Source organism: Leptodactylus fuscus, chromosome 5 (genome assembly GCF_031893055.1).
Source record: "Leptodactylus fuscus isolate aLepFus1 chromosome 5, aLepFus1.hap2, whole genome shotgun sequence".
Classification (NCBI taxonomy): domain Eukaryota; kingdom Metazoa; phylum Chordata; class Amphibia; order Anura; family Leptodactylidae; genus Leptodactylus; species Leptodactylus fuscus.
The window spans coordinates 12,405,835-12,416,670 of record NC_134269.1 but is presented as its reverse complement, the minus strand read 5'-3'; the positions used below and the strand labels follow the sequence as shown (position 1 = coordinate 12,416,670).

General features: G+C 49.0%; 2 non-coding genes across 2 annotated transcripts; both read left to right on the top strand.

Annotated features, from left to right (window-relative positions):
* Positions 1–1,360: 1,360 nt before the first annotated feature.
* TRNAG-GCC (transfer RNA glycine (anticodon GCC)) lies at positions 1,361–1,431 on the top strand. Its single transcript has one exon. It is a non-coding gene; the product is annotated as a tRNA-Gly (tRNA).
* Positions 1,432–2,669: 1,238 nt separating this feature from the next.
* On the top strand, positions 2,670–2,740 carry TRNAG-GCC (transfer RNA glycine (anticodon GCC)). The gene has a single exon. It is a non-coding gene; the product is annotated as a tRNA-Gly (tRNA).
* The last annotated feature ends 8,096 nt before the right edge of the window (positions 2,741–10,836 follow it).

Here is a 10,836-nt window from a genome sequence, read left to right as displayed (position 1 = left end):
CTGATATAGCCTGACTGAATTGCTGTGTATCACACTTAGCTTCGGGGGGTACAGCATTAAAATCAGGTTTGACCATACATGGCCTGACTGAATGAACGGCTGTCTCCCACTTAGCTTTGAGGGGTAGACCCTTAAAAATTGGATTGAGCTGATATAGCCTGACTGAATTTCAGTCTCTCCCACCTAGGTTTTGGGGTTACACACCCTGGATATCTGGATTGAATGGGAGGTCACATGTTTTTGGCAGCCAATGAGTTTTTTCAATTTTTTTCACTGCCTCCATTGTTGTAGTTCCTGTCTCACCTCCTCTGCACAGTTATTGGTGCAAAAAACGCGCCAGGGAAGGTGGGAGGGGATACGAATTTTTACTGCGTATGCCACGTGGTATTCGATTGGGAACGAATATCTCGAACGGCCTGATATTCAATCAAACGGTGTTCGCTCATCTCTACTGGTGATGTCTCCAAAGCCATTGAGATGATATGGTGAATGACAACCTGGAAGCCAATAAACCTGTCATCAGCTTGTGTTTAGAAGGTTGGAGAACTCTTGTAACATGGTCAAATTACCCCAAATAGGGATGCAATAGAGTTGTGTATGCAGACATTGTGTTATTTATGGTTCATTTAGACACTTCAATCAACTAGAAACAAGAGTGTGCCATCCCATGGTGTCCAGGCTTGTGGTGGTGACATCTTCCAGCCTGTCCTTTTGCTTCTCTCACATTGGGCAGAGGAATGGGAAAGTGTTGGTAGAATGGAGAGGTGAGAGGAGAACAATTAGCTTCAATAATACAATGGACTCTTCATACACAGGGACTAAAAGAAGTCTCCATGCGACGTTCTGCTTCTCCTGGTTCCGTCATGAACTCCTTGAAATGGATCTCACACTTTTCTTCTCTATTGAAAGCCCAAGATCGTGCAAAATGTGGTCCATCACCCTCCAAAAGGACAATACCCAACTGGCTTAGTTAGGAAACCCTGAAAGACTAAGGGGACTATAGCGCCTTTTACGATTTTTGGGAAGACTTTCTGCTCCCAACTTTTTGCTTATACGAGATGTCTCTCCAGGTGCATGGACATCAAATAGGCAGTTGATGGGATGTCCCTAATCCGGCAGGGTCACTGTCTCAAAAAGTGAGGTGTGGTTCCAGGTATATAGATAAGGAGAGAGAAATAGAAGTGCAGATATAACATAAAACAGAACTAGGCATCTGATCTCTGATTTGTCTCTATAGCAGATATAAGTCACAGTTCACACTCATGATATAAAAGTATCTGCTCATCTAAACTATCTTGTATAGGAAGATTTTTGCGTTATATATAGTTGGAATCTATTTTACCTATTGAGTAACATGTAAGCATTGGTGGTTCAGTGGTAGAATTCTCGCCTGCCATGCGGGAGGCCTGGGTTCGATTCCCGGCTAATGCAGCTTAGACTATTTTTTTTTTTTTTTTTTACTTCTGTTTTATTTTAAAAATTAGAAGTTTTCTTTCTTTTCTATGTTATTTATTTTCTGAACTTTTATATTTGACTGTCATTTTATTATGTAGTAATAGTGTGCTAAAGAGGATTGAATGAGTTGGGGGGAGGGGGTATTTGTTGACTGAATGCGCATAAGTGTGAGCACAGCAGGGTGTGTAAGATCCCTATGTAGGACACATATCACATATAATGCTTAGTAGAGATGAGCAAGTGCTATTCGAAACTCCCGTTTCGAGTAGCACGCACCCATAGAAATGAATGGAAGCAGACTTTGACGGCGGATGGCCGCTTAACCCCCTGCGTGCCAGCTGCGTCCATTCATTCCTATGGGTGCGTGCTATTCGAAATGGGAGTTTCGAATAGTACTCGCTCTTCTCTAGCAATTAGGTCTTTCAATACTCCAGATAAATACCATACAATACATATATATATATATATATAGCAGCTCCCATTCAAATGATTCCAGATTCCGCCTGCAAAAAACTCTGTGTGAACTAGCCCTAAATGTGTTATATCTTAAAGATTTTCTTGCCCCAAACCGAATTTTCCTACTGATCTGTTGAACTCTGACACCTGGACCAAAATTGATTTGGGACTAGAAAATCCCTTAAGCCTAAAGCCCGACGTTGCGGAAACGCAGCTTTTTTTGTTGCAGATTTTGTTGCGGTTCTTTGAGCCAAAGCCAGGAGTGGAATAAGCAGAAGGTAGAAGTAGAAGAACTTCCTATATATTTCCCATTCCTTTTGTAGACATTCTCAGCTTTGGTTGAAAAAAAACGCAACAAAATCTGCAACAAAAAAAGCTGCGTATCCGCAACGTATGGCTTTAGCTTTAAGGTCTAAGTGAGAACCCCGAGGTTCTTCTTCCGCTCTGATCCGCAACAATGTTTTACAGGATCTGCTCTATAAATATCAGAACGGAGCTTGGGCCGCACGTGTCCTGTACACTGGGTCTTGCACATGAGGAGTCTTCTCCTTGAAGGTTGGAGATCACAGATTGCACACCTTGCCAAATCTTTGTTGGGTATCCATGATGGTGCCATTATTTTGGTCCTGCATGTACAACTTTTTTGTTCATAATTTCAGAAGCCTCAGACACTGGTTGGACATTGGAGATTGTCCACTGTAGATGGTTCAGTTCATTAAAACCTGAACACACATGATTGAAAAACTTTGTACAGCTGAGCATTGGTGGTTCAGTGGTAGAATTCTCGCCTGCCACGCGGGAGGCCCGGGTTCGATTCCCGGCCAATGCAGCTCCTTTTTTTATGTTTTTTTTCCATCTGTTATTTATTGTAAAGTATACAGTTTGGGGATCTTTCAATCTATTTAGTGTAATTCTACAAAGTTATGTCTGTGTTTGCAAGTATACATGAGTGCATCTGTTATATTATATCAGGGTTACTGAGCTGCCAGCTCTTCAGGCTCATCCTGTGCAGCTCATCTGGGGGATTTCTATGTTAGACCTGATACATAAATCAGCAGGTACAGGGAAGACTGTCACATGGAATTTCAGTATTTACATACCTCCCAACCGTCCCAATCTCCGCAGGATATTCACGATTTCGGTGACATGTCCCGCGGTCCCGGTTGGAGGGAGGTATGTACCGATTTCAACTCAGATCTGCGTCTGGAGAATGCAGATCTGAGTTGAATACATACGCGACTAAAGCAAAGAGCTGTCACAGATCAGCTCCTTGCTTTGCCGCTGCACTCCGGCTAGTGGCTGTGTAGACGCGATGTGATCAAGGAGAAGGTAAGTGTAATGTGTACACTGAGGTGAAACTGGGGGAAGATGAAGGAGAGGACGGCATGACACTGGGGGCAGAGATGTGGGGACATGAATCTGGGGCATAATACTGTGTGCAGGGGTCACTATGGGGCATAATACTGTGTGCAGGGGCCACTATGGGGCATAATACTGTGTGCAGGGGCCACTATGGGGCATAATACTGTGCAGGGGCCACTATGGGGCATAATACTGTGTGCAAGGGCCACTATGGAGCATAATACTGTGTGCAAGGGCCACTATGGGGCATAATACTGTGTGCAGGGGCCACTATGGGGTATAATACTGTGTGCAGGGGCCACTATGGGACATAATACTGTGTGCAGGGACCACTATGAGGCATAATACTGTGTGCAGGGGCCACTATGGGACATAATACTGTGTGCAGGGGTCACTATGGGACATAATACTGTGTGCAGGGGCCACTATGGGACATAATACTGTGTGCAGGGGTCACTATGGGACATAATACTGTGTGCAGGGGCCACTATAGGGCATAATACTGTGTGCAGGGGCCACTATGGGGCATAATAGTGTGTGTAGGGACTCCATTGGTGTCCTTCATGTACAAAGACTCATCAAAGCTGGAAATCCTACAACACAACAATGGAAATCCCATTAGTGCCCTCATTAGGATCTTCTCAGGCTGTACAATACCTTTCCTTTTTAGCTTTGAGGCTTGGGCTGCATAATCCACAACACCCACTTTACAACTCTTTGTTGGCCCACTTCGCAGCCATTGTTGTGTATAAGGAGGACTATACAGTGTTGTGTATCTGCCCCATGGACACAATTACAATATGCACACTTCTCGGCACACTTCAGAGTCTTTGTTGTGTATATGGAGACTACACAGTGTCCTTGTGGAAAATTCTGCAAACTGGATGAATCAAATTTTTGATGAATTTTCTCATCTTTAATATATACACTCACCGGCCACTTTATTAGGTACACCATGCTAGTAACGGGTTGGACCCCCTTTTGCCTTCAGAACTGCCTCAATTCTTCGTGGCATAGATACAACAAGGTGCTGGAAGCATTCCTCAGAGATTTTGGTCCATATTGACATGATGGCATCACACAGTTGCAGTCGCAGATTTGTCGGCTGCACATCCATGATGCGAATCTCACGTTCCACCACATCCCAAAGATGCTCCTCTATTGGATTGAGATCTGGTGACTGTGGAGGCCATTGGAGTACAGTGAACTCATTGTCATGTTCAAGAAACCAGTCTGAGATGATTCCAGCTTTATGACATGGCATTGCATTATCCTGCTGAAAGTAGCCATCAGATGTTGGGTACATTGTGGTCATAAAGGGATGGACATGGTCAGCAACAATACTCAGGTAGGCTTTGGCGTTGCAACGATGCTCAATTGGTACCAAGGGGCCCAAAGAGTGCCAAGAAAATATTCCCCACACCATGACACCACCACCACCAGCCTGAACCGTTACCGATACAAGGCAGGATGGATCCATGCTTTCATGTTGTTGACGCCAAATTCTGACCCTACCATCCGAATGTCGCAGCAGAAATCGAGACTCATCAGACCAGGCAACGTTTTTCCAATCTTCAATTGTCCAATTTCGATGAGCTTGTGCAAATTGTAGCCTCAGTTTCCTGTTCTTAGCTGAAAGGCGTGGCACCCGGTGTGGTCTTCTGCTGCTGTAGCCCATCTGTAGCCTCAAAGTTGGACGTACTGTGCGGCGTTCAGAGATGCTCTTCTGGCTACCTTGGTTGTAACGGGTGGCTATTTGAGTCACTGTTGCCTTTCTATCAGCTCGAACCAGTCTGGCCATTCTCCTCTGACCTCTGGCATCAACAACGCATTTCCGCCCACAGAACTGCCGCTCACTGGATGTTTTTTCTTTTTCGGACCATTCTCTGTAAACCCTAGAGATGGTTGTGCGTGAAAATCCCAGTAGATCAGCAGTTTCTGAAATACTCAGACCAGCCCTTCTGGCACCAACAACCATGCCACGTTCAAAGGCACTCAAATCACCTTTCTTCCCCATACTGATGCTCGGTTTGAACTGCAGGAGATTGTCTTGACCATGTGTACATGCCTAAATGCACTGAGTTGCCGCCATGTGATTGGCTGATTAGAAATTAAGTGTTAACGAGCAGTTGGACAGGTGTACCTAATAAAGTGGCCGGTGAGTGTATATATATATATATATATATATATATATATATATATATATATATATATGGCTATTTTTAAGGGACAGAAGCTAGAAGTATACGGGCATCCTATATACTGTATTTCCCATTCCTATTGTAGTCATTCTTGTGTTGCTCAAAAAAAAGCAGCAAAATTTGCAAACAAAAAAGCTGCGTTTCCAGAATGTGAGACCTCAGCCTTAAGGGGTTGACTAGTACTGGAGTCGGGGTGTTGCTCATTTTTACTATGACAAAAACAGGACTTTAACTTTTTAAAGACATTCTGACAGATGGAAACATCCCAAGTGTCACCCAATATCCTGTGACTGCCCCTGCTGGCCAAGGTGTCGGCCACAAGTATCTATTATTGCTCCGTTGTCACCAGGACACACTTCTTCAGCACACTTCTATCTTTACACTTGGTACCTTTGATCTTTTTTGCAGCTTGTAGGCCTTAAAAAGAAGCAAGGGAATATTTTTTCCAAAACTTTTTGCAATGCCCCTCACATGGCTGCCCATTTCTGAGTTGCTCTCCAGGCCCCCCTGGTGTAGGGGTGTTAGATAGACGTGTGGGCCTGTTACAGATACTTTGCCACCTGGACACACTTTGCGGTCGCACCTCCTGTTATACCATTAGCGCCATCAATCTTTGTCACACTAGGAGTATACACCCATATGTTGGTCCTAGACTTGACCAGAGGGCCAACATGAAGATCCTTGGTTCTGGTGCAACATCTGTAACAGGGCTACCTACCATGGGGCACATAAATACTCATGTCTTCCTAAGTGGTAGAGGCCCTCAGAGACCAGGGCTTGAGTACAACTGAGGGAACCATCTGTGATCAGGTCAACTTGAACCAAGGACCATTCCATGAATGAGTAGATAGTCCGAGGTCCTGTGAAACACCATGGGATCATCTTGACCATACTTTTCTGTTTCTTTATTCTGGGACTTTTCCCCCCATTATTATTTCTACAACAAGGTCCATGAATACAAAGGGGAAACTTGTCACCTCCTCCCCATGTCTTCTTCCTGTGTCTCCAGACCTCCCACCGCACAAGTGTGATTCAGAAGTGTGGCTACATAATGGCCCCATTGTCACCTGGACACACTTCCCCGACACACTTCTCTCTTTTCATCTTCTTCACAGGAAAGTGAACACAAAGGCATTGACACTGTCCCTGATGGGAAATAAATGGGCGACCTCAGGTCCATTCACTTAGAAAATAGAGTTTGTAATTGGATTGGAAACTGGTTAAAGGATGAAGAGAGTTGTGTTCAATGGCTGCAAATCAGAGTGGTGTTCTGGTATATGTGGTGTACCCCAGGGGTCAGTGCTGGGTCCTCTGGTATATGTGGTGTACCCCAGGGGTCAGTGCTGGGTCCTCTGGTATATGTGGTGTACCCCAGGGGTCAGTGCTGGGTCCTCTGTTATATGTGGTATACCCCAGGGGTCAGTGCTGGGTCCTCTGTTATATGTGGTGTACCCCAGGGGTCAGTGCTGGGTCCTCTGGTATATGTGGTGTATCCCAGAGGTCAGTGCTGGGTCCTCTGGTATATGTGGTGTACCCCAGGGGTCAGTGCTGGGTCCTCTGGTATATGTGGTGTACCCCAGGGGTCAGTGCTGGGTCCTCTGGTATATGTGGTGTACCCCAGGGGTCAGTGCTGGGTCCTCTGTTATATGTGGTGTATCCCAGAGGTCAGTGCTGGGTCCTCTGGTATATGTGATGTACCCCAGGGGTCAGTGCTGGTCCTCTCTTCTATGTGATGTACCCCAGGGGTCAGTGCTGGGTCCTCTGGTATATGTGATGTACCCCAGGGGTCAGTGCTGGGTCCTCTGGTATATGTGGTGTACCCCAGGGGTCAGTGCTGGGTCCTCTGGTATATGTGGTGTACCCCTGGGGTCAGTGCTAGGTCCTCTGTTATATGAGGTGTACCCCAGAGGTCAGTGCTGGCTCCTCTGTTCTATGTGATGTACCCCAGGGATCAGTGCCGGGTCCTCTATTATATGCAGTGTACCCCAGGGGTCAGTGCTGGGTCCTCTGATATATGTGGTGTACCCCAGAGGTCAGTGCTGGGTCCTCTGGTATATGTGGTGTACCCCAGGGGTCAGTGCTGGGTCCTCTGGTATATGTGATGTACCCCAGGGGTCAGTGCTGGATCCTCTGGTATATGTGGTGTACCCCAGGGGTCAGTGCTGGGTCCTCTGGTATATGTGGTGTACCCCAGGGGTCAGTGCTGGCTCCTCTGTTCTATGTGGTGTATCCCAGGGGTCAGTGCTGGGTACTCTGGTATATGTGATGTACCCCAGGGGTCAGTGCTGGGTCCTCTGGTATATGTGATGTACCCCAGGGGTCAGTGCTGGGTCCTCTGGTATATGTGATGTACCCTAGGGGTCAGTGCTGGGTCCTCTGGTACATGTGGTGTACCCCAGGGGTCAGTGCTGGGTCCTCTGGTATATGTGATGTACCCCAGGGGTCAGTGCTGGCTCCTCTGTTCTATGTGGTGTATCCCAGGGGTCAGTGCCGGGTCCTCTGGTATATGTGGTGTACCCCAGGGGTCAGTGCTGGGTCCTCTGGTGTATGTGGTGTACCCCAGAGGTCAGTGCTGGCTCCTCTGTTCTATGTGGTGTATCCCAGGGGTCAGTGCTGGGTACTCTGGTATATGTGATGTACCCCAGGGGTCAGTGCTGGCTCCTCTGGTATATGTGATGTACCCCAGGGGTCAGTGCTGGCTCCTCTGTTCTATGTGGTGTATCCCAGGGGTCAGTGCCGGGTCCTCTGGTATATGTGGTGTACCCCAGGGGTCAGTGCTGGGTCCTCCGGTATATGTGATGTACCCCAGGGGTCAGTGCTGGGTCCTCTGTTTTATGTGATGTACCCCAGGGGTCAGTGCTGGGTCCTCTGTTATATGTGGTGTACCCCAGGGGTCAGTTCTGGGTCCTCTGGTATATGTGATGTACCCCAGGGGTCAGTGCTGGGTCCTCTGGTATATGTGGTATACCCCAGGGGTCAGTGCTGGGTCCTCTGCTATATGTGGTGTACCCCAGGGGTCAGTGCTGGGTCCTCTGGTATATGTGGTGTACCCCAGGGGTCAGTGCTGGGTCCTCTGGTATATGTGGTGTACCCCAGGGGTCAGTGCTGGGTCCTCTGGTATATGTGGTATACCCCAGGGGTCAGTGCTGGGTCCTCTGGTATATGTGATGTACCCCAGGGGTCAGTGCTGGGTCCTCTGTTATATGTGGTGTACCCCAGGGGTCAGTGCCGGGTCCTCTGGTATATGTGGTGTACCCCAGGGGTCAGTGCTGGGTCCTCTGGTGTATGTGGTGTACCCCAGGGGTCAGTGCTGGCTCCTCTGTTCTATGTGGTGTATCCCAGGGGTCAGTGCTGGGTACTCTGGTATATGTGATGTACCCCAGGGGTCAGTGCTGGGTCCTCTGGTATATGTGATGTACCCCAGGGGTCAGTGCTGGCTCCTCTGTTCTATGTGGTGTATCCCAGGGGTCAGTGCCGGGTCCTCTGGTATATGTGGTGTACCCCAGGGGTCAGTGCTGGGTCCTCTGCTATATGTGGTGTACCCCAGGGGTCAGTGCTGGGTCCTCTGTTATATGTGATGTACCCCAGGGGTCAGTGCTGGGTCCTCTGTTATATGTGGTGTACCCCAGGGGTCAGTTCTGGGTCCTCTGTTATATGTGGTGTACCCCAGGGGTCAGTTCTGGGTCCTCTGTTATATGTGATGTACCCCAGGGGTCAGTGCTGGGTCCTCTGTTATATGTGGTGTACCCCAGGGGTCAGTGCTGGGTCCTCTGGTATATGTGGTGTACCCCAGGGGTCAGTGCTGGGTCCTCTGGTGTATGTGGTGTACCCCAGGGGTCAGTGCTGGGTCCTCTGGTATATGTGGTGTACCCCAGGGGTCAGTGCTGGGTCCTCTGGTATATGTGGTGTACCCCAGGGGTCAGTGCTGGGTCCTCTGTTATATGTGGTATACCCCAGGGGTCAGTGCTGGGTCCTCTGGTGTATGTGGTGTACCCCAGGGGTCAGTGCTGGGTCCTCTGGTATATGTGGTGTATCCCAGGGGTCAGTGCTGGGTCCTCTGGTATATGTGGTGTACCCCAGGGATCAGTGCTGGGTCCTCTGGTATATGTGGTGTACCCCAGGGGTCAGTGCTGGGTCCTCTGTTATATGTGGTGTACCCCAGGGGTCAGTGCTGGGTCCTCTGGTATATGTGGTGTACCCCAGGGGTCAGTGCTAGGTCCTCTGTTATATGAGGTGTACCCCAGAGGTCAGTGCTGGCTCCTCTGTTCTATGTGATGTACCCCAGGGATCAGTGCCGGGTCCTCTATTATATGCAGTGTACCCCAGGGGTCAGTGCTGGGTCCTCTGGTATATGTGATGTACCCCAGGGGTCAGTGCTGGGTCCTCTGGTATATGTGATGTACCCCAGGGGTCAGTGCTGGGTCCTCTGCTGTATGTGGTGTACCCCAGGGGTCAGTGCTGGCTCCTCTGTTATATGTGGTGTACCCCAGAGGACAGTGCTGGGTCCTCTGGTATATGTGGTGTAACCCAGGGGTCAGTGCTGGGTCCTCTGGTATATGTGGTGTACCCCAGGGGTCAGTGCTGGGTCCTCTGGTATATGTGGTGTATCCCAGAGGTCAGTGCTGGGTCCTCTGGTATATGTGGTGTACCCCAGGGGTCAGTGCTGGGTCCTCTGGTATATGTGGTATACCCCAGGGGTCAGTGCTGGGTCCTCTGGTATATGTGGTGTACCCCAGGGGTCAGTGCTGGGTCCTCTGTTATATGTGGTGTATCCCAGAGGTCAGTGCTGGGTCCTCTGGTATATGTGATGTACCCCAGGGGTCAGTGCTGGTCCTCTCTTCTATGTGATGTACCCCAGGGGTCAGTGCTGGGTCCTCTGGTATATGTGATGTACCCCAGGGGTCAGTGCTGGGTCCTCTGGTATATGTGGTGTACCCCAGGGGTCAGTGCTGGGTCCTCTGGTATATGTGGTGTACCCCTGGGGTCAGTGCTAGGTCCTCTGTTATATGAGGTGTACCCCAGAGGTCAGTGCTGGCTCCTCTGTTCTATGTGATGTACCCCAGGGATCAGTGCCGGGTCCTCTATTATATGCAGTGTACCCCAGGGGTCAGTGCTGGGTCCTCTGATATATGTGGTGTACCCCAGAGGTCAGTGCTGGGTCCTCTGGTATATGTGGTGTACCCCAGGGGTCAGTGCCGGGTCCTCTGGTATATGTGATGTACCCCAGGGGTCAGTGCTGGGTCCTCTGGTATATGTGATGTACCCCAGGGGTCAGTGCTGGGTCCTCTGGTATATGTGATGTACCCCAGGGGTCAGTGCTGGGTCCTCTGTTATATGTGGTGTACCCCAGGGGTCAGTGCCG